The sequence below is a fragment of the Bufo bufo genome, chromosome 10 (genome assembly GCF_905171765.1).
Source record: "Bufo bufo chromosome 10, aBufBuf1.1, whole genome shotgun sequence".
Taxonomy (NCBI): domain Eukaryota; kingdom Metazoa; phylum Chordata; class Amphibia; order Anura; family Bufonidae; genus Bufo; species Bufo bufo.
In genome coordinates this window covers 95375453-95399230 of record NC_053398.1, presented here as the reverse complement: position 1 = coordinate 95399230, position 23778 = coordinate 95375453, and the positions used below count along the sequence as shown (strand labels likewise).

Here is a 23778-nt window from a genome sequence, read left to right as displayed (position 1 = left end):
GTGCTGATTTTATCGAGCAGCGCTCTAGCTTTGTGTTAAGTACTATTGTAAAATTTATCAATGTGCTTGCTGTCAAACAGTAGGAACCTGAGCACTACTGAGGTCGAAGCAGTGGGGGAACCGTGTCACCATTTTTCAGCAGCAACATGGGTAGGTAACATGGTATCTGGATTAGGGTGGGACTAGTGATTTACAGTTATTGTTATATGCCATCTTTGAGTAGTATTGCACTGTCCAATTACACCCTACAACATCCATTGCTGGGACGCTGTGAATAAGAGCTAGGTAGTTGTTCAACACTAGGGGACAGCAATTGCACCCGCAACTACTCCAATATTCACAGCTTCTGTTAATTGTCTGTTACCTGCTGTATATGGTCACATTATCCCCCATTGTGATTCTCCACATTGCAGAGCCCTTTTGTGGCCCAGTCTCCATGTTCTGTCCCTTTTGAGTCTCACCTGTAATGTTCATGTGATTTATAATTAATAAAAATTAATTAAGATTTTTTTACTTTGTTAAATCCTTGCTCTTTTTTTGTACAAGGAACCTGAGCACTAACCAACAACATAGGAGGTCATTTACACTTGGCAATTTTCACTTGGCAATTACCAGAAGGGGGTATGAACAAATGATCATTACATTTCTCATGCTTGCGATTGTTCAATCAAGCCCCTCCCCTCATAGGGATTGTTGGTAGCACATCACAATTTATTATATATATATACACTCACCTAAAGAATTATTAGGAACACCTGTTCTATTTCTCATTAATGCAATTATCTAGTCAACCAATCAGATGGCAGTTGCTTCAATGCATTTAGGGGGGTGGTCCTGGTCAAGACAATCTCCTGAACTCCAAACTGAATGTCAGAATGGGAAAGAAAGGTGATTTAAGCAATTTTGAGCGTGGCATGGTTGTTGGTGCCAGACGGGCCGGTCTGAGTATTTCACAATCTGCTCAGTTACTGGGATTTTCACTCACAACCATTTCTAGGGTTTACAAAGAATGGTGTGAAAAGGGAAAAACATCCAGTATGTGGCAGTCCTGTGAGCAAAAATGCCTTGTGGATGCTAGAGGTCATAGGAGAATGGGCCGACTGATTCAAGCTGATAGAAGAGCATCGTTGACTGAAATAACCACTCGTTACAACCGAGGTATGCAGCAAAGCATTTGTGAAGCAACAACACGCACAACCTTGAGGCGGATGGGCTACAACAGCAGAAGACCCCACCGGGTACCACTCATCTCCACTACAAATAGGAAAAAGAGGCTACAATTTGCACGAGCTCACCAAAATTGGACTGTTGAAGACTGGAAAAATGTTGCCTGGTCTGATGAGTCTCGATTTCTGTTGAGACATTCAAATGGTAGAGTCCGAATTTGGCGTAAACAGAATAAGAACATGTACCCATCCTCTGATGGCTACTTCCAGCAGGATAATGCACCATGTCACAAAGCTCGAATCCCCACAGTCACCAGATCTCAACCCAATAGAGCATCTTTGGGATGTGGTGGAACGGGAGCTTCGTGCCCTGGATGTGCATCCCTCAAATCTCCATCAACTGCAAGATGCTATCCTATCAATATGGGCCAACATTTCTAAAGAATGCTATCAGCACCTTGTTGAATCAATGCCACGTAGAATTAAGGCAGTTCTGAAGGCAAAAGGGGGTCCAACACCGTATTAGTATGGTGTTCCTAATAATTCTTTAGGTGAGTGTGTATGTATGTATGTATATATATATATATATATATATATATATAGGGAGATGTGCTGCCGACAAACATTACATAAAAGATGCCATGAACCACAATCAAGCGTTGTCTCGGTTGTCACTTGATCGCAGCGTGCAAATGTTCTTTCAGATGATTATCAGCCTGTGTAAAGGGCCTTCATCTTATTATTTTTTTATTCAACATTAATTAGTTTTTATTCTTGTTTATTTATGAATTACTTATAAGCACATCAGGGAAAATGTATTTTTTAAATATCTGACTGCAGCATTTTAGCCTAAAAAAGAAATGGCAAAAAAAGCTACGAAACATATTGCTAGTTGTTACATGTGAAACTGACCTAAACAGTCAAGGTCAGACATTTTTGAACTACATGGTCAACGAGGTGGAGGTGTGTGGCTATTTTCTTTTTAGGCAATGCTGGGTAAGCAGGAGAGGACTGGGAACTTAAAGTGGCCCTGGGAAAAAAATAAGTGACCTCATGTTGTGGGCGGATCTAAACTGACACAAGTAGGCGGGGCCAGCAATACCATAATGCAGGACAAAATACCACATCAGCAGAACCAAATACCACAGTGCACAAAATACAGCTTCTGGGAAACCAAATACCACTGTGCAGCACAAAATACTGCCGCCCGCACCACAGTATGAAGCTATATCATCGTCCTGAGGACGGCAATATAATTGAATTCAGGAGGGCACCTGTGGCCACTGGCAAGGTGCATAAGTGCCTGATGCTCCTAGCAAAATTTAATGCTAAGCATCAGATCTTTATGTACTTTGCTGACAGCCAAGAAGAGGGATTAAGTGGCCCCCTGGGCATCAGCCCACCGGAAAATTTCCTTCTGTGGTCCATGGCCAATCTGCCCTTGAGTGGCGTCAGCGGGGTGTCCCGCCACCTCTCAGCTTGTTTGCCGTGCTGCATCCAGACCTCTGGACTGCCCCCCTTATAGTGAATGGGGCTGGAGCGTTAACAGTAGTTGCAGTTGGCTAACGATATTACTACAGCTCACAATCTACCAGCAGTGAAGCTGCTGTAGTTACCGTATTTATATTACCTAGCCATGAACAAACACAATATTTCACATTCTTATCGCCACTGTGTGTTTAAACATAGTTTCAGAAAGGTATGATTGTTATTTAGATATGGTAATATTTTACTGTAATGTGTACATTCCAAGTGATCGGAAACATTAGCGGAATGCCAGAAGACAAGTTATCGTATACATCTAAATGCCAACTATAGTTCTAATCCGTGAACAGTTGTATATAATCATGTAGATTGTAAGCCCTCAGAGGCAGGGCCCTCTCTCCTTCTGTACCAGTTTGTAACTCGTCTTGTTTATGATTAGTGCAATTGTCTGTATTATGTATGTATACCTCTTCTCATATGTACAGCGCTATGGAATGAATGGCGCTTTAATAATAGATAATAATAATATAATGCATACGTGTATAATGTACCATAGCTGTAGCAAATGCATTCCAGATACATGAAATATAAGGGCTATGTGTATACTGTATATCAGGAATCTGTTCTACGATGGAATGAAGTTCACAACTTCCAGCATAGAGGCCCGTAGACAGGCTGTAGGAGCCTGGCGACTAAGAAGACAGACATGCTTGTGCCTGCACATAAGGGCTGGGAGGGTGTGGGGAAGTTCTTATTATGGCCTATAAGGGAATTATGGGTGAATCATGGTTTTACTGCTGAAGTTTAATACTCGGTTATTATAGTATACTCCCTGTGTACACTTTTCATTTTCTATGGCTTGGCAGCATGAGCACTGTCTCCTGATCTATCTCTTGTCAAGATACTAAAATTGCCAGAAAATTGTTAGGACTGATACGCTTATACTGTGTTGGTGAGTACTGATCAGAGTGCATCCCCATCCTTCAGTCTATTGGTTAGTTCAGGCATCCTCAAACTGCGGCCCTCCAGCTGTTGTAAAACTACAACTCCCACAATGCCCTGCTGTAGGCTGATACCTGTAGGCTGTTCGGGCATGCTGGGAGTTGTAGTTTTGCAACAGCTGGAGGGCCGTAGTTTGAGGATGCCTGGGTTAGTTTATGAGACTCCTACATATTTACTTTTGGTTATCTTTGATTGGAGGGTTGGAAGATATCCGTATTTCTCAACACTTTTTAAGAGATGTTTTTCAAATTACATTTAGGACTCGAACTCAAAACTGTTTGCAGTAGTGGTTTTATTGATTTTCCCACAATTTACTCCTTTGCTTTCTGTGTTGCTATTGTTCACATAAGTTGCATGTTTAAACGTGATTTAGGGTGACATTTATAAGGCTATAACTACGTAACATTAGAAGTATGTTTCTAGTATATTATTAGTGTTCGTATTGGGTTGCTGTCTTCCTAATTCAAATAATGCATTTTCCTGAACTCATAGGTACAGTACTTATCTAAAATTACATGATGGATACATCTTATACAGTATGGGATCATTTTTCAATGGGTTTTTCACATTTTGTTTCTATTTGTGTTGACTAAATAATAAGAAATAGAATAATGATAATCAATGAACAAAATAACATTTAGATCAAATAGCTACAGTACGTGACCTTAGTTTACTTAACGGGTCTTAAGAACAGGCCGAGGAGTTGGACTACTATGCAGGATGAGCATTTGTACGAATATTTGTTCCCGATACCTGGCCTGGGTAAATGTGAAACCAATCACCCAACAAGAATTTTTCTTTTTTCTGGACAACTTATATCAAAATCATGGCCAGCCAACATTTTTATGGACAAATTGGAAAACCATAATGAATGATAAATGTTATAAATAATACATATCTATAACTCAATATATTTATAAGAACTTATTACTAGTGATGGACGAACATCGGCCGGGATGGTTCCCGTACGCGAACGCGCGTTCTCGATCAAATGTTCGCGAACTGCGCGTTTGCGGCGGTCCCAATTGACTTTAATGGCAGACAAACCTGAAAAGCCTTCAGGTCATATTTGCAGCCACCAATTACTTACTAAAAGTGCAAAAATAGTCCCACAACATGGACAGTGACATACCAGAGGGTAATCATTGGCAAAAAAATTCCCACTAAAATTATGTATTTTAATCAGGGGCCATTTTTATGCATCTTATAGTGAAACTTATTTTAGGCCACGGAAGTACAGGCCCCAAAAATTAGGCATTCACCTGACAGAAAATAACTTGTGATTATGTATGTGGCTGGAGGTACATTAGGCGGTCACTGGCTAAAAATTTTACTGTCGACCGCTACAGGCCCCAAAAATTAGGCATTCACCTGACAGAAAAGAACTTGTGATTATGTGGCTGGAGGTACATTAGGCGGTCACTGGATACAAATTTTACTGTAGGCCAGTACAGGCCCCAAAAATTAGGCATTCATGGATACAAATTTTACTGTAGGCCAGTACAGGCCCCAAAAATTAGGCATTCATCTGACAGAAAAGAACTTGTCATGATGTGGCTGGAGGTACATTAGGCGGTCACTGAATACAAATTTTACTGTAGGCCAGTACAGGCCTTTTGTGGCCCTGTTAGCTAGCGTTTGGTGTCCTTAACAGCCTGTCCCTGCTCCACAAAGCAACCTCTCCCTACACTGGCAAAACACAGAATGTAAATTAGCTGCCAGATTGGGTTCTTTGATAGGGTGGGGGTGTGTCTATGTGCTGAAACATCTCAATTGGCTGTCCTGTCCCACCAGATGGATGTGTCATGGGTAAAAATGTTTGGCGCAAATCAAAAGAATATGGCGCCGGCGGACATCACCATATGTTCGCATGTTCGGCGAATCGCGAACGCGCAAAGTTTGCCGCAAAACAGCCGCTGGGCGAACCGCAAGGCCATCTCTACTTATTACCAGCATTTACTGTGACCTGCAAAATTATGATAATTACCACCAAATGAATCTAGTCAACCTCAAAAAAATCACAGACACACCTATTTTTTTTTTAAAGACACAGGAAACAAGTCGCTTATTTTTAGGGACTGTCCAGACATTTCTGGATGGTTGGCAACCCTGCACCCAATGAATGAGCAAAGCTTTTTATGATGATTTTACACACTCCAACCAACCAGCCACCAATTGTCAGGAAGGAAGCGTGCCTTCACGACAAGTGGCTGCATGTTTAGTGGAGGGGAAGAGCCGCATTTACATGCAGCCATCACCTCCAGAGTATGAGGACTAGCGATGTGTACTGCTCGTCCTCATACAGCTGCATTGTTTCTGGGCAGCAGAGTGCTATTTAGACAGTACAATCTGCTGCTCAGAAATGATCATTTACTTGTCTCCATCAATGACTGTTTCACATTTGATCTCTGTATACACTGCTTTTATTCTTTTGAAACATTGTGAGTATAATAAACCCCTTTTGTATTTGACCGTGGGTGACAGTGCTTCACTATTGCTGCGTCCTTTGGTTCTCCACAGAAGCACGTAAAGGAGTGAAGGAGGCTTCGGGTGGCTTTCGATATTTACCCATGTCCATCAGTTCGGATGGCTCTGACTTGATGAATCTTCTTCTGGGACTTTTTGAGGCAGCGCGGTCCTACCAAAAACGCAACTAGAGCTGTGTCCTGGCTTATACATATCTACTGTATATGTATATTATACACACTCTGTACTATAGCTTCACCACACTGAGATCTGCTCAGAAAGCTGATATATATATATATTTGTGGTCTGGGCTACGGTGAACGCCCCTGAAATGCTAGAACTAACTACCTCACCTAACTACAAAGGCTAGTGGTGTGCCCTTAGCCATGTACGAGGGTAGGCAAATAAAGGGGACATACCCTGAGGAGAATTGATTTAAGAAAAAGGGGCCGGGAGGGTGGGGCATCAGAAAAATCGCGCACCCCATCGACTGAGTGGCAGTGTTTTAGTAGCCCTTCGTCCGTCCCACAAATGCAGGCTAAGATTCAGCCTACTGAATTTGTGGTCCGGGCTACGGTGAACGCCCCTGAAATGCTAGAACTAACTACCTCACCTAACTACAAAGGCTAGTGGTGTGCCCTTAGCCATGTACGAGGGTAGGCAAATAAAGGGGGCAAAAAGCATGAGAGTAGGTATTAGTTTATTGAAACCATCTCCTACAAGACCAGAGTGGAAAAAGCTCTGGTGATCTCATCTTTGGGATGCGGGATATAACGCGAGAAGCATGACGAGTGCCAGCATCCCATCTTGCGGATGATGTGAGCCGGAACCCAGTGCTTGGAAGCGGTGGAGGAGGCTCCAATTCTAAAGGAATGGCCTGAAATGACCCTGGGGTTGTACCCTAGCCCTGCCGCGAGGCTACGCATGTGCTTGACAAACTGTGTGGATGAAAGCGGACGTGATGGGACGGGAAGTAAGGGGCTATCTGGTGCCCGGACACCTAGAGTGGCTAATAGTTTATTAAAGACTGCCACCGGACACCATGAGTTGCCAGTCGGGAAATACTCTACTGGCCCGGGGGTCCCTACCTGCGAGGTCTTAGATATGGGTAATATAAAGATGAAATTACCTTGTTTGTGGACGAGCTGGTTAAATACTGGACCTGAATGGTGAGGGGAGGAGCTAGTGAATTCCCCGGGTCTGAGAAAGCCACAGAAACTTAGGTAGAGGGCTGCCTTGAGAATGGTGCTTTTGAGTGGCCCGAAAGGGTAGCTGTCTAGGGAGGAAGATATTTTCCTAAATAGTTCCCCGGAAATGGGCTGCCCGACGGGTTCTGATTTTGTGGAGCTTTTTTGAATGCCGCGCAACGTGGCTTTTATGGCTTGTGAGGAAAAAATGGAGCTGCTGCCGGGATGATTAATCATGAGATGATGTTGCACCCCTGCCAAATCCAATCTAATGGTGTTGTATGATAGGTGGCGGACTTTGTGGCAGTAAGCCAGAAAAACCATGATGAAGGTGACTTGGTCCGTGTTGCCCCTGGGATGAAGATGAGAGAAAACTTTGAATACTTTCCAACCTGCTTGATAATTTCTAGCTGAGTTTGCGGAAAGAGACTTGCGGATGAGTGCCTGAGCCACTGATATGTGCCTGTCTAATCCAAAATCAGCGACTCGAACTTCAGGGGAGTGATTCCGATCTTTTCGGCTTGTGGCATGACCTGAAAGAAAACTGTGAAATTTAAGCGGGACAACGCATCTGCTGCTACATTCTTGATGCCCTGAATGTGGGTGCACGAGATGTGGAAATTGTGTTTTAAGGCCAGCCATGTCAGCTTGCGCATGAAGCGCATGACTTTAGGTGAACTGGACCTGCCTTTGGTGAGGATGCTGTCGGTAATGAAAGAGACTGGCATGTTACACCAATCTCTGCCCCAAACTTGGGCGGCAGCCACGATGGGGTAGAACTCCAGTAGGGGGGAAGATTTGATGGCCTGGAGGTCCGAATATATTTGGGGCGGCCAAGAATCCGCGAACCGCTGCCTTCCAAATATGGCACCGAACCCAAATGATGCGGCCGCATCGGAGTATATGGTCGGGAAGGTCTCTTTACATTGAGGAACGAAAAGGGAAATACCGTTCCACTCGGACAAGAACACCTTCCACATGGCTAAGTCAGCCAGGGCTTCCCGATCCAGATGGATAAGAGAATCCTGGTCCGTGGCCGTGGGCAACAATTGGAGGAATCTTGACGTGAAGGAACGACCCTGTGGCATGATTTTGGTAGCGAATTTAGGTGAGCCCAGTAAAGACTGTAAATTGACTTTTGTCATGGTCCTAGATCCTACATGGCTGGCAATGGATGTTTTGAGCCTGGCTAATTTATCTTCCGGGAGCCTGGCCTCCATCTTATTTGTATCTAAGGAGATACCCAAGAAGGTGATGACCGTAGAGGGGCCCTCCACTTTTGATGGGGCCACTGGTACGTGCAATTCTGCAAAAATGCTGAGCAAGTTTTCCAACCTGTCAGGCACGTGGTTGGGGCTCTCGACCAACAGGAAGTCGTCCAGGTAATGAATTACCCTGGGACAATTGCTGTGATTTACCAGAATCCAATGGAGGGCCTGGGCAAACTGGTCAAAGAGCCAAGGACTGCTCTTGGACCCGAACGTCAGAGTAGCAAAATAGTACTGGTCCCTCCATTTGATTCCGTAAAATTTCCATAAATGCGGCTGGATCGGCAGCAACTTAAATGCGTCAGAAATATCGGCTTTTGACAACCACGCACCGACCCCTACTTGCAAAATCAATTGGATGGCTTCGTCCAAGGAAGAGTATTGGATTGAATACTCTTCTAATGGTATCAAGGAATTAAGGCTTGGTATACTGGAAGCATGAGGAGCTGACAAGTCGTAGATCAACCTCTTTTTATTAGAAATTTTTTTGGTGACCAGACCAATAGGACTTACTCTATAGGTATTGAAGGGATCCACGGCTGACACCAGGTTCGGTGCTTCCCATGAGACTAGGGGCAACATGACAGGGCCAGTATGAAAGCCTTCTGTGAATCCTGATTCCAGAAATTTTACAAATGCGGGGTTGTGGTGATCTTTAAGAAGAGAGACTAGGGCGGCAAGATTAATGTCGGCTAGTCAGGAGCTTTTCCCTGAATGTTGGGATCAGGAAGATTGTGTATGGGCCCGGAAGCAAATGGAGCAGATATGGAGCGCTTTGCATTTATTGTAGCTGCAGAAGGTGAGGTTGTAATTATTGCAGATTAGATTTTTTCCCAGGAATGCTAAGGGTCAGCCTAATTTGTCCAGGAGCGGACTTGTCTTTTGGGGACCTGACTTGCTGGGCTGTTGCTTTGTCTGGGAGGTGATAATTAAGCTGGGGCACCAGTCGGAAGCATGCAATATGACTGACAATTGGTGCAAGTGGGGGCTTTTAATCCTGAAAAGTGCCTGCAGAAGAGCTCCATGTCTAGGGGAGCCCAGTTTGTGATGTACTGAAACTGGGCGAGTGCGGCCGCCGCCTTTGCTGAGAATGATCTATGATAATCATAGAAAGCAAATCCTCCGTACTTATACCCCAACTCCGTGACCCTATATAAATAAGCATCTAGCTCCTCCCTCCTGGTAGGCTGTGCAGAACAGACGACGTCCCAATACAAACTGAATGCTAGTACAAATTCTGGAATAGTAAGTTTTTTGTTGAGCCTCGCATCCTTTGATTTCAGAACCATCGCCGCAGGCGAAATAAGGATAGCCGCTAAATTGACATCCTTGCCCGCCAGGATGTCTTTGCGTATGTTCTCTGGGACAAAAAAAGATGGTGCGATCTCGAAACCCTACCTGGGGACGAAGGCCGAGAAGTGGAAGGACCTGGCCCGGAGGCAACGGGTGAAGTAGGTGTCGCACCCCTGTTTTCATCTGCCTGTAATCTGGCACTGATGTCGGACAGGGAGCTGGACAAACTGTTAATGGTGGCATGCAGCTGAGTCAGAGACAACTGGATAGTGGACACTGAGACTTGTTCTACAGGTGCACTGGAAGGCTTGGGAAACAACAGACAATATAATTCGGCTTTGCGAGCTGAAGCCGAATGTCGTATCCCTCGTTTGTTCAATTCTGAAATCAGTTTTGGAATCGTCCAACTTCTGTAGGATGAATGGCTGGCTTGTTTGGACACCGCGGATTCTAGGGTTGACAGAGCATCCTCGATATTAGAACCGTGAGACATGATGTGCTGAAAATGAAGGGAATACGGTATAGCCTTGCCAGCAATACAAGTGGGAAAAAAGGGGGGACCTGTCGTGATGTGAAGAGCATGAGCCGTGTAATGGGGAGGCGGATAGGCTAGTGACGACTTTGTAGCAACGTGAGGGCCCTCAACCTACCCGAGGTAACGGTGATGGTAGAAGTGACCAGGTAAAAAACCTACCTGGAGACGTCGTAGCTACTCACACCAAGCCTAATGGAGTGTCACCTGAAAGGAATGGCCGATTTTGCCGCAATTGGCTATGCGAGGAAGAATGCCAAAGCAAACCTTTTTCACTTACCTGGATATCAGCGACTGAGTCTTTAAGGGTACCCACGGGGTAGCTTAGCACCTAAAAGAATGAGACCATAGACTTCTAACTGCCCGAACAAAGGAAGGGCGACATCGAGACCGAATCCTGCCTGGTGTACGACAAGAACTAACACAGGAAGGCGAATGCATGACTGCGTTTGGAGCAAAACCCTGAATGGCAGGGCGAACCGTGAGAAAGAGATGGGAGGAAGGCAACGGGGGGTGTCCTGAACACACCAAAACGAGACCAAAACAATTAAGACTGACAGCGGAAATAAGCGACCGAGTATCTGACGAACCGACATGGACCAGGGCATACCTGGTAAAGATCAGAATGCCGCAGAGAACCCAGCGCCTGGATGTACCGTATGAGGCGGCACGGGCTGTGTGAGCCCAGAAGGGGACAGACGTGGAAAACATTGAACAAGCGGAGATGAAGACAGAAGCTGGACGAAACGGGAAAGCTGGAACCTGAGTTTCAGGCCAGCCCAAGATAGACATGATTGAACTGAAAGTGAGACAGGAATAGAAGCCATGAGAACCAAAGGCCAGGACGCACCTGGTGAGGACAAGAACGTGGAGGAAAAAAGATGATGCCTGGGCTTACCAAGCAATGAGACACGGGTTGCGTGACCCGAAAGGAGACAAACGAGAGAGAGACATGAAACATGCGGCTAGGATACCGGAAAGAATTACCAGGAAACCCAAGACTCATGAAAGAGACACGAAGCCAGGGCGCACCTGGTGAGGACAAGAATGCGTTAGAACATGGTGCCTGGGCGTACCAAGCAAGGAGACACGGGTTGCGTGACCCGGGAGGAGACAAACGTGGGAGAGACATGAAACATGCGGCTAGGATACCGGAAAGAATTACCAGGAAACCCAAGACTCATGAAAGAGACATGAAGCCAGGGCGCACCTGGTGAGGACAAGAATGTGTTGGAACATGATGCCTGGGCGTACCAAGCAAGGAGACATGGGTTGCGTGACCCGGGAGAAGACAAACCTGGGCGAGACATGAGCCAAACTCCCGACTGCCGGGGACCCGCCCTAGGGTCACCGGTGAAAACTAGAAGACCATAATATGCGTGCTGTACCTTCGTCGACAGCCTCCCACGGCAGCGGTTAGATATGGCGGTGCAACCATGAGGAACTGCCAGCGAAGCCACAGCGTGCGTGCCCCCTCTCTTCCAGTTGATAAGAGGAGACGTGCAATTGCGCATAAGCATCTTTGGCAGTTCGTGACCTCCTGCCCCGGTCAGAAGGCAGATGAGTAGGACGTGACGATTGACACCCCGAGAAGTGTGTCCACTGCCAGTTTACGTACCGCTCAGCCCCTTAGCAGGTAAAATAGCTGGACGGTACTTCCAGCCAGGAGACCTCGAACCTGCCCTCCGCCAGTGGGGGGTGCCATACCGCAAACAACATGCAATGGAGCGGAGAAGCCTGCCCTGGTACCCGAGAACCCGCCCAGCGCCTGATGCTGCACGGAGGGACCTAAGGGTCCAGGGCAGACCGGGACTCTGACTCCCGTAGCCATCTATAACAGAAAAGAGTTACCAGCATAGAACCCACGACCATCACGAAATACATGCGGCATCCCAGGACTCTGAGCATCCGCCGCCTCCCAGACGCCCGTCCGCAAAAGACGCAGGCATGTGTACCAAACCACGCCGACGGGACAAGCTGTCACCCTCTTGACCTCACGCGGATACTGGCACGGAGGAAGGGGCCGCGCGCTGAGGCCTGTGATGTGACCAAAAGCCGACCATCCTACCTCCATGCACGGGTGCGAGCTTGCCCCGCCCCCCCGGTGAGACCGCGAGCGCAAGCCTCGGAGAAACCGCTTGCTGCCTGCCACGGTCATGAAGACGCCGGGAGGAGACTGGTAGCCGAGGCAAGGACCCCGGCCGCTCGTGCACTTACCGGAGCCCGCGCAGAAAGAAGGTGAGTGGGGAAGCCGTCACGCTGCCTGCCTTAGTCCTGAGGTGCCGCTGACCACGAACCGGAAGCAGCCAGCATCAAAAAAATTGCGCACCCCGTCGACTGAGTGGCAGTGTTTTTGAAGCCCTTCGCCCCTCCCACTAATTCAGGCTGAGATTCAGCCAGCTAAATATATACAGTACAGACCAAAAGTTTGGACACACCTTCTCATTCAAAGAGTTTTCTTTATTTTCATGACTATGAAGGCATCAAAACTATGAATTAACACATGTGGAATTATATACATAACAAACAAGTGTGAAACAACTGAAAATATGTCATATTCTAGGTTCTTCAAAGTAGCCACCTTTTGCTTTGATTACTGCTTTGCACACTCTTGGCATTCTCTTGATGAGCTTCAAGAGGTAGTCCCCTGAAATGGTCTTCCAACAGTCTTGAAGGAGTTCCCAGAGAGGCTTAGCACTTGTTTGGCCCTTTTGCCTTCACTCTGCGGTCCAGCTCACCCCAAACCATCTCGACTGGGTTCAGGTCCGGTGACTGTGGAGGCCAGGTCATCTGGCGCAGCACCCCATCACTCTCCTTCATGGTCAAATAGCCCTTACTTTCAAAGTTTTCCCAATTTTTCGGCTGACTGACTGACCTTCATTTCTTAAAGTAATGATGGCCACTCGTTTTTCTTTACTTAGCTGCTTTTTTCTTGCCATAATACAAATTCTTACAGTCTATTAAGTAGGACTATCAGCTGTGTATCCACCTGACTTCTCCTCAATGCAACTGATGGTCCCAACCCCATTTATAAGGCAAGAAATCCCACTTATTAAACCTGACAGGGCACACCTGTGAAGTGAAAACCATTTCAGGGGACTACCTCTTGAAGCTCATCAAGAGAATGCCAAGAGTGTGCAAAGCAGTAATCAAAGCAAAAGGTGGCTACTTTGAAGAACCTAGAATATGACATATTTTCAGTTGTTTCACACTTGTTTGTTATGTATATAATTCCACATGTGTTAATTCATAGTTTTGATGCCTTCAGTGTGAATCTACAATTTTCATAGTCATGAAAATAAAGAAAACTCTTTGAATGAGAAGGTGTGTCCAAACTTTTGGTCTGTACTGTGTGTGTATGTGTGTATATATATATGTATATATATATATATATATATATATATATATATATATATTACTGCTTTATTCACAAGCAGAATGATTATAAAAACTCCAGTAATGTGTGTTAGCTTAAACATATAGAAAAAAAACAGGCATTTTTATGTAATAATGCTATAGCTTAGAGGTTAAAGGGTTTCTACCTTCAGAATTACTGTTATGTAGCTGACTGACATTAGCGATGTGCTAATGTCAGCACTACATAACAGTGTGTTTTTTACATTTGTCCCTGCAGCCGTTTTGCTAAAATACACACTTTTACAATAAGCTAATGAGCCTCTAGGTGCTATGTGGGCGTAGATTCAGCACCTAGAGTCTACTCACCCTTTATCCCGCCCAGGTCCTCCGTTCTGCCCGCCCCGCTCCTCTTGATTGATGTCTAAGTTCCATGCATCATTGAGGAAATTCCGCGCCTGCGCCGTTCACTTCTGTATTCGCCGCAGGCGCAGTGAGTGAAGGCCACGCTCCTGGTGCCGGATTCCTCACTGCGCCTGCGCCGACTATGTCACAGTGGGGAAGCCGGCACCAGGAGCGCGGCCTTCACTCACTGCGCCTGCGCCGAATACAGAAGTGAACGGCGCAGGCGCGGGATTTCCTCAAGGATGTCAGTCAGCTACATAACAGTAATTCTGATGGTAGAAACCCTTTAAGCAACTGGTTTTATTGTGAAGATCCCAGGTTTGAATCTTAGTAGAGACGTTGAAGTTTTTTTCTTCAGATATATTTTTTTCCACCTTTATCCCATAAGAAAAGCCTATGTCCTTATTATATTAAGAATAATGTTTTTTAGAAAGCTAATAAATATTACTGGTTTCTTTATAATCATGTATTGTGTCTATGAATAAAGCAGGTTTAAAAAAATATATAATATTCTCAATATAGTAAGGCCTTATTATTATTATATGATCACATATTATTTATTATAGTATAGCATTTTAATATGGTTTTAAAATAACCAACGAGTAGATAATGATTGGGATCAAATGTTTGTTCAACATCATTGCCTGCTCTCTCAGCTGGTGATATTGACCAGCCTCCCTAGCATCGCCGGTGACGGTCCAACACCCAGAACCCCCACTGATCAGCTGGTTGAAGGAAAGGCTGTGCTCCGTGCGAGCCCTGCATAGTTTACCTGCTTGCTGTTGACATCATAGCGGTGGGCAGATGTAATTACAAGCCATCCCATTAACTTCAATGGGACTACAAGTGTATAGGAACAAGCCGTCTCATAGAAGTGAATGGGACAGCTTGTAATTACACCTGCTCACTGCTGCAATGTCAACGCAATGCATGATCTGTCCTGAGGATAGGTCATCAATATAAAAATCCCGGAAAATCCCTTTAGCACACTGCATCTATTGTACCTTGTACCTTATATATCAAGTACACTGTTGTATATAACATACAGTATATATCTGTGCACACTGCATCTATTATACCTCGTACCTTACATATCTGTACACTGCTGGGTATACTACATACCTGTGTCCACTGCATCTATCATAGAACTGTAAAGAAAGCAATAAATGAAAGCATTTAAATCACTAGAATAGGAGGGGAGTGAGGAAGCACTGAAAAAGCAAGGAAAAAAATAGCTATATGGGGATTTCATTTCAATTAAAAAAATTATTTCCAGTTTAAGGGCTCATTGCTTCATTTCCAGAAAGAAAACAAAGCCTTTGAAGGGTATAAAATCTATCGTGGGAAGCTTGGTTCTGAGATTTGGCTGTCAAAATAGGCAACATATTATGGACACATTTATGCCGGAAGCAATCTAAGTTTGGCCAGTGACAAATTAAACGGTTTCTAATCTTTATATGAATAGTAGCTCTATTTTTACGTAGTGGAATCCAAGTGAGTGATTTACCTTGAAAGGAAGTAAACATTCAAGGTGTCTCTTTGGTTTTCACCTAGGTCCATCTTTATGTAAACCACATATAAAAATATTCATATTTTGTTTTTGCTTGCGATTCTGATCTTATAATCATGCTATGTATGTAATTGAAAAATCCATCCGACAAGTTAATAATAAGATTATGGTTTCCATATGTTGTTGTTTTTTATGTTATAGTTCCATTGTGGAATGAACACAAGATCTTCTATAAGGAAAGCAGATATGATCTCTACTACACTATAGACCTTAAAGGGAAGAAACTAGCTCTTTAGATTTGGGTGCCATCATAGGTTGTCTACAAAGCGCAAATTTTTACTAGAAGTAATCTAAGTTTGGCCAGTGACAAATCAAATAATTTCTCTTGATTATATGAATCTTAAAGAGGAAACCAGTTAAGAGCTTTATATTGAAAGGACGTAGCTATTGAAGCTTTAACTTTGGTCTTCACCTAGGACCTGCTTTATGTTAGTCTGATATAAAAAAAACTATTTAGGGTTTTGCCATAAAACTGACCATTTTTTCAACTTTATATATAAACTTTTGGAAAACGTATCCGCATTATTTTGGGTTTTGTGATTCTTTTTAATATGCGTTTGGGAAAGTAAATGGTTTCACTGGGGATTGAACCCAGGACCTTCAGCGTGTAAAGCAGACATGATGACCACTGCACTATGAAAACAGAACAGAGAAAAAGCTCAATCGTCCTTTGAAACAACACGATGCCTATCAAGGAGCATCTTAGATGTGAGAAAAATTGTGCCTCCCCAATGGCAAATTCAACAATTTCTCTTAATTATATGAATCTTAAAGTGGAAACCAGTTAAGAGCTTTAAATTGAAAGGACGCAGCTATTGAAGCTTTTACTTTGGTCTTCACCTAGGACCTGCTTCATATTAGTCTGATATAAAAACTATTTAGGGTTTTGCCATAAAACTGACAGTTTTTTATCATAATATATAAACTTTTGGAAAACATATCCGCATTATTTTGAGTTTTGTGATTCTTTTAACCACTTCCCATCTGGGCCATTTGCCCCTTTCCTGACCAGGCCTAATTTTGCAAATCTGACATATCTCACTTTATGTGGTAATAACTTTGGAACGCCTTTACTTATCCAAGTCATTCAGAGATTGTTTTCTCGTGACACATTGTACTTCATGATAGTCATAAATTTGAGTCAATATATTTCACCTTTATTTATGAAAAAATCCCAAATTTACCAAAAATTTTGAAAAATTTGCAATTTTCTAAATTTCTATTTCTCTGCTTTTAAAACAGAAAGTGATACCTCATAAAATATTTATTACTTAACATTCCCCATATGTCTACTTTAAGTTGGCATCATTTTGGAAATGTCATTTTATTTTTTTAGGACGTTAGAAGGCTTAGAAGTTTAGAAGCAATTCTTCAAATTTTTAAGAAAATTGCCAAAACTTTTTAAGGACCAGTTCAGGTCTGAAGTCACTTTGTGGGGCCTACATAGTGGATACCCCCATAAATGACCCCATTGTAGAAACTACAGCCCTCAAGTTACTTAAAACCGATTTTACTAACTTTGTTTACCCTTTAGGCGTTCCACAAGAATTAAAGGAAAATGGAGATCAAATTTTTAAATTTCACTTTTTTGGCAGATTTTCTATTTTAATCAAAAATTTTTTTTAACACATCGATGGTTAACAGCCAACCAAAACTCAATATTTATTACCCAGATTCTGCGGTTTACAGAAACATCCCACATGTGGTCATAAACTGCTGTATGGGCACACGGCAGGGCGCAGAAGAAAATGAACTCCACATGGTTTTTAGATGCCATGTCCCATTTGAAGCCCCCCTGATGCACCCTTACAGTAGAAACTCCCAAGAAGTGACCCCATTTTGGAAACTAGGGGATAAGGTGCCAGTTTTATTGGTACTATTTTTGGGTACATATGATTTTTTGATCATTCATTATAACACTTTATGGGGCAAGGTGACCAAAATATTTTAGCACAGTTTTTATTTATTTATTTTTACAGCGTTCACCTGAGGGGTTCGGTCAAGTGACATTTTTATAGAGCAGATCGTTAAGGATGTGGCGATACCTAATATGTATACTTTTTCTTATTTATTTAAGTTTTACACAATAATAGCATTTTTTAAACAAAAAAATTATGTTTTAATGTGTCCATGTTCTGAGAGCTATAGTTTTTAAATTTTTTGAGAGATTTTCTTATGTAGGGGCTCATTTTTGACGGAATGAGGTGACTGTTTTATTGGTACCATTTTGTGGGACATATGCCTTTTTGATCACTTGGTGTTGCACTTTTTGTGATGTAAGGTGACAAAAATGGCTTTTTTTTTACAGTTATTTATTTTATTTTTTATGGTGTTTATCAGACTGGGTTGATCATGTGATATATTTATAGAGTCGACCGTCACGGACGCAGCAATACCAAATATGTCTATTTTATTTTATTTTTTCTATTTTTAACATTTTTTTTTTTATTTCATACTTGGGGATTTTTTTTTTTTACATGTGAAACCTTTATTTATTTATTTACACTTTTCATCCCCCATAAGGACATAAAGACCTCTGGGGGCCATTTACTTCAATTTTTTTTTTTTCACTGTTGATTTCTTCTGTAACTGGGGCTGACATAGTAGCCCCATTTACAGAAGAAATACACCCCCCAGAGAGGCTGTACAGCACTGTACAGCCTCAGAGCAGGGCTGATCGAGGTCTCTGAAAGACCTCACACAGCTCCTACGCTCTCCAGTCCCGGCGATCACATGACCGCCGGCCGTAACAGGAAGCGAATAGCGCTTCCTGCTCTGCATACACAGTGCGCTCTGTGTGCGCTGTGTATGCAGCGATCCAGAAGGCAGGGACACCTGGGCACTGTCCCTGCCTTCTCTAAGGGTTGCCCTGCTGTCACTGACAGCGGGCAACCCGATCAGCAGCTGTACGATTAGCGTTCAGAAATAGAGAACCACCTCCCGGACGTTTTTAGTCTATGGGCGGATGGGAGGTGGTTAAAATGCATTTGGGAAAGTAAATGGTTTCACTGGGGATTGACCCCAGGACCTTCTGCGTGTAAAGCAGACGTGATGACCACTACACTATGAAACCAGAACATCTAAAAGCTGAATAGAACGGAGTGCACATGTATTGGAATACTGCAGACTCGGCATGTCTGGCGCATCACTACGCCTGTGCAACAGTTCACTCGGCCCTTCTTGTCTCCCGAGTGTGATATCAAAGAAGCGCTAGTGCGCATTTACCATCAGCGCAATACATTAACGCATCAGTGCTGAAAACTCCCACATAGTGGGGCAGATATAACAATATATAACGCTGCAGTAAACCCTCTTTAGAATTTTCATAGACTCCCAGACGGATAGATAGGATTAACCATTAAGGAGGACACCATTCAGGATATTGTACAATACAGTAATTAAGATCCGTTTTAGATTGAGGGGGATCAAAGTCATAGTATAAAGACAATTTGCTGCTGAGACCCAGATCTATAGGCAACGTTCACACATGACTGACATGGGGGCATATCTCCCACTTCTGTGAAGAATTATCCCCAGCTGTCTAATTCAGACAATCTATGTGCACACCCAAAAAAGGGGGGCATGACCCTCAGTTTATGAGGGGAACACTGCCACTAATTAGGTGTACACTCAATCATTCAGTGGAAACGTCATACCATCAATCCAGGATCAGATGATAAATCAATCAACTGACCACCCCTCCTCAAGACAGTCCAACCAGTATAGCCCTTTAAAGAGCAGTCTCAGCAACAATGTAGTTTCAGAACTCGCCACCCACCTCAAGCTAAACCAGTGGAAAAATGTCCAATAAGTTACCTAACCTGGTGTACCCCTATAAGACAACAATAAATAATACCTCCTGTCTTTGGGGCCTTCCATCTTACTTGGTAGACTCTATAGTCCCTTGGTGAAGTGATTCCCAGTTATGTCCACAGGTTGCACCTAAATTTGCACCCAAAGTGCTACCTAAAAAAGAGAGATAAAAACATATCAGAAAATCACAACCAACATGTTGGGTATCAAACTTAATAAAACCGTATGAATATAGTTACTCAGTAATATTCATACAGTAAAGAAGTGGTTCTCGACCCAGAAAGGTTCAATAGAGTTACCCGATTTTGAACTCTCTATTCAGAGCTTTTGGTTCTAATGTTTGAAGTTCAAAAATCCATTTTAGCTCCAGTCTCTTTAATGCACGTTCCCTATCTCTTCCCCTCCTTTGGGGGGAGACCCCATCAAGGATTCTGAATCTCAATTGGGATATATTGTAACCAAAATTCAGAAAATGTTCTGGTACTGGTAGTTCTGTTTTTTTGCAGTTCAGTTTGCCTCTCTCCTGAGAGGAATTTGCGTATCTGTTACCTATGCTGGTTAAGACAATTTTTTAATTCTTGTGTGGTCTCATCCACATACAAGAGGCCAGAGGGACACTCTAGGAGATAAAGCACATAGTCCGACTTACATGTAAAAAATCCTCTAATGAGGTACTTCTTACCGGTACGTGGATGCGAGAAACTATGTCCTTTAAGCATGCCATTACAATTACAACATCCCAGACAAGGGTAACAACCTTTCCTTTTAATAAACGGATCATTTTTCTGCTTAGTGTCCGCCTGCACAAGTCTGTCGCCCAAATTTTTAGCTCTTCTATAAGACATAAGAGGAGGCAATTGAAACTCCTCAATGTCCGGGAATGAGTTAGTCAGTATATGCCAGTTAGTTTTCAATATGTTTATTATTCGTTTACTGAATGTACATTAAGTGGACACAAATGGTATCCTCCTATTTACACTTGCTTCTTCTTTATTTTTATGTAGGAGTTCCCTGCGGTTTAATTCCTGTACTCTTTGTCTGTTTCGTCCCACCAAACTCTTGGGGTAGCCTCATTGGTGGAACTTGTTGCACATTTCATCAAATTTACCTTTTAGCTTCTAGCAATTTGGCTGTATGGTAGTGTCTCTATCATTTTTTTAGGATAGGCACTATTGAAACGAAGCATATTGTTTCTGTCAGTTGGTTTTACATATAGGTCCGTCTGCAGGGTCCCCTTTTCTGTGTAGACTGTTGTGTCAAGAAATTGTAGCTCTGTTTGTGAGTGTACCAATGCAAATTGGAGTTCCTGATGTACTGAATTCATGTATCGGTGAAAATCCATCAGTTTTTCTACCGTGTCAGTCCAAATGAAGAAAATATCGTCAATGTACCTCATCCAGCCCTTCACAAATGCAAAATGGATGGATGTGTAAACTGATGTTTCTTCAAAGTGAGTCATATATATGTTTGCATACATCGGGGCCACATTGGACCCCATTGCGGTCCCCCGTTGCTGTACATAATAAGTATCTTCAAAAAGGAAATAGTTGCATATGAGTACTATCTCCAGTAAAGAGAGAAAAAAATAACTCCACTCACTATCTTCTTTATCTTTCTGTAAGGCCCATTCGATCGCCTCCATTCCTTTGCAGTGTTCAATACTCGTATAGAGGCTTGTGACATCAAAAGAGGGAACAATATGCCCCTCCTGGTATTCCACTGTTTCTAGCTTATTCAAAAAATCTGTGGTGTCCCTCACGTAAGATTTGGCTGTTATAGCATACTGTCTGAGGGCTTTGTCCAAAAAGGTAGCTGGTGGTGAAAATACCGAATCTATGCCTGATACTATTGGGCGGCTTGGGGGATTTTCCAGGCTTTTGTGAATTTTCGGTAAAATGCACAGAATGGGTGTCACCAGATGTTCTACCAACAAAAACTTGTGTAGTTTATCATCGATGAGATCAGTTGCAAAGCATTATCAACAATGATTTTTATCCTACGCATTATAGTACACTTTGGATCAGAGTCCAGCTCTCTATACACTTCAGTATCACTTAATTGCCTCTTGATCACAGCGATATAATCAGTGGTGTCCATAACAACTATGGCACCACCATTATCTGCTTTTTTGATTGTAACACTCTTCCTGACACATAGGTCCCTCAGAGCCCTCTTTTATTTTTCATTGATGTTATATTTCTTCATGCACTTGCCTCCGGTATCTTCACATGTTAGGCTCCACCCAGTTGAGCCTGCCGGCGTCTCTTTCTCCCATGCTGTAGCGCTGGCCAATCGCAGCGCTCAGCTCATAGCCTGAGAGAAAAAAAAACCTCTCAGGCTATGAGCTGAGCGCTGCGATTGGCCAACGCTACAGCATGGGAGAAGGAGATGCTGGCAGGTTCCCCTGGGTGGAGCCTAACATGTGAAGATACCGGAGGCTATACCGTGCGAACGGAGCGGCACCCAGGTATAATAGTAAGTGCAGGGAGATCCCTGGGTGCCGCTGTACATGTCTGTATAGTTAGTTTTGATTTTTTAATCTAGTGAAAGGTCCTCTTTAATATGCTGTATGCCCTTTTTCATCAAATCCATATATGTATTAATGGCCTCATTAAATACAGGTGGCTGGAAGTCACTCCGTAGCTGTAGGCCCATGTCCTTGAGTCTAACCTCATGTCTGACTCAGTCTGTGTGTTCATCATGTCGGGGAAGGTTTTTACATCCTGTCCGTCAGTGAGTCTATTAGGAGTATTGGAACCTTTGTAATACACATGTAAAGTAATGCGTCTAAAAAACTAATGTAAATCAATTTCACATCTAAACCAGTTCATCCCTATTGTAGGGCAAAAGGAGAGTCCCTTCTCTAACAATAATACCTCATGTTCAGTCAGTTCACAAGAGGGTATATTTACCACTAATGATGCTCCCATCTTCATTGTTTCCATTGCAACTGTGTCTCCGAGCGTCCCAGTGTTGTCTGTAAGCCTCTGTTGTCCAGTGGCGGTTTGTTGGAACGTGTGATCCTCATTTTGTTGTTTCCTTCTCCTATAGTGTCTATGCCCTCCCCTTCTTGTTGGTCTCTGTTTCTGTCTTTGCCTCTGTTTTTCAAGGTCCTCTCCTGATCTAAAAAACATGGATTCTCACTTGTTTTCCTGGATGATTCAGTGTCTGTATTTAATGGTCTCCTGCCATAGTTTTTTCTCCTGCCATAGTTTTTTCTCCTGCCATAGTTTTTTCTCCTGCCATTGTTTGGTCATGGAAATCCATCTCATTTCTAGTCACTTCCACTTACAATACTGGATTACAAAATTATGTTTTTGGCCCTATGTGTCTACTAAATGGATATGGGTTTCAACTTTTTACTCCCGTATGGGGATCTGAACTTTGCTGCAGAAGCCACCAAACCACTACCTCTAGGAATATTCTCCCCTTCGGGGGCTGGAGACCGGGTGGGTCAAGAGACGCTGGTGATTTGCACCAAGAAGGCATTCAACAGCATGGTCAGTGGACAATCCTATGTCAGGATGGGCAAAGTTTGTGCAATTTGGTAGTCAGGCAATAGGTCAGGGCAACAGCACAAGGTCAATATGGACATTAGGCAGAGGTCAGGCACAGGAGGTCAGATCAGTACAATAGCACACCTTTAAGGGACTAGAGAAGTTAGGAACCTATAGTTTTAGCACATTTCCATAGAGGAAGGTCCCCTATATACCCAAGGTAATGATGCCATTGAATTGGTCAAGATTAGCCCTTGTTTGTACTGGACCTTTAAATGCTGAGAAGAGCATGTGCAACCTAAGAGATAGCAGAAGAATGGATGCAGAGATCACCTGTAGCAGAAGACAGTGTAGACAACAGGGATGGATAAGTACTATGTCAGCCATGCCTGCCAGGAAAAAGGAGATGGCAGTGAGCACAGACCACCGTCATCACGTTTAGCGGTGAGCACAGACCACCATCATCACATTTCTACTACAAACAGCACATCTGTCTACAGGTTGTGTCTAGTGTAGCAGCTCATCTTTATGGAAGTGAATGGAGCTCAGCTGCAAGGGACTGTTTCTGGAAAAAAACTACCATGTTTTTCTAATCCTGTTCAAACCCTACATATGAAACTAGCTTGATTGAAAGAAGGCACTATAATACAGAAAGGAGCTCTTCACTTCAACTAATTCTTACACCAATTTGAGTTTATGATTATGGCTTTATGCTTGAGTTCATGCACAGGTAAGCCATG

The 23778-nt window shown here is 43.4% G+C and overlaps 1 protein-coding gene and 2 non-coding genes across 4 annotated transcripts in view; 1 reads left to right on the top strand and 2 right to left on the bottom strand.

Annotated features, from left to right (window-relative positions):
• Nucleotides 1-3514: 3514 nt before the first annotated feature.
• The window catches only part of SPTBN2 (spectrin beta, non-erythrocytic 2), a 264500-nt gene continuing 244236 nt past the window's right edge, over nucleotides 3515-23778 (top strand). The window contains exon 1 of one of the 2 annotated variants that reach the window (XM_040410084.1): nucleotides 3515-3603. The gene's annotated coding sequence lies outside the window, so the exon portion shown is untranslated. The remainder of the gene's footprint in view (nucleotides 3604-23778) is intronic. The other variant, XM_040410082.1, reaches the window with a different exon arrangement.
• TRNAV-UAC lies at nucleotides 16299-16371 on the bottom strand. The gene has a single exon. It is a non-coding gene; the product is annotated as a tRNA-Val (tRNA).
• Nucleotides 18729-18801, bottom strand: TRNAV-UAC. Its single transcript has one exon. It is a non-coding gene; the product is annotated as a tRNA-Val (tRNA).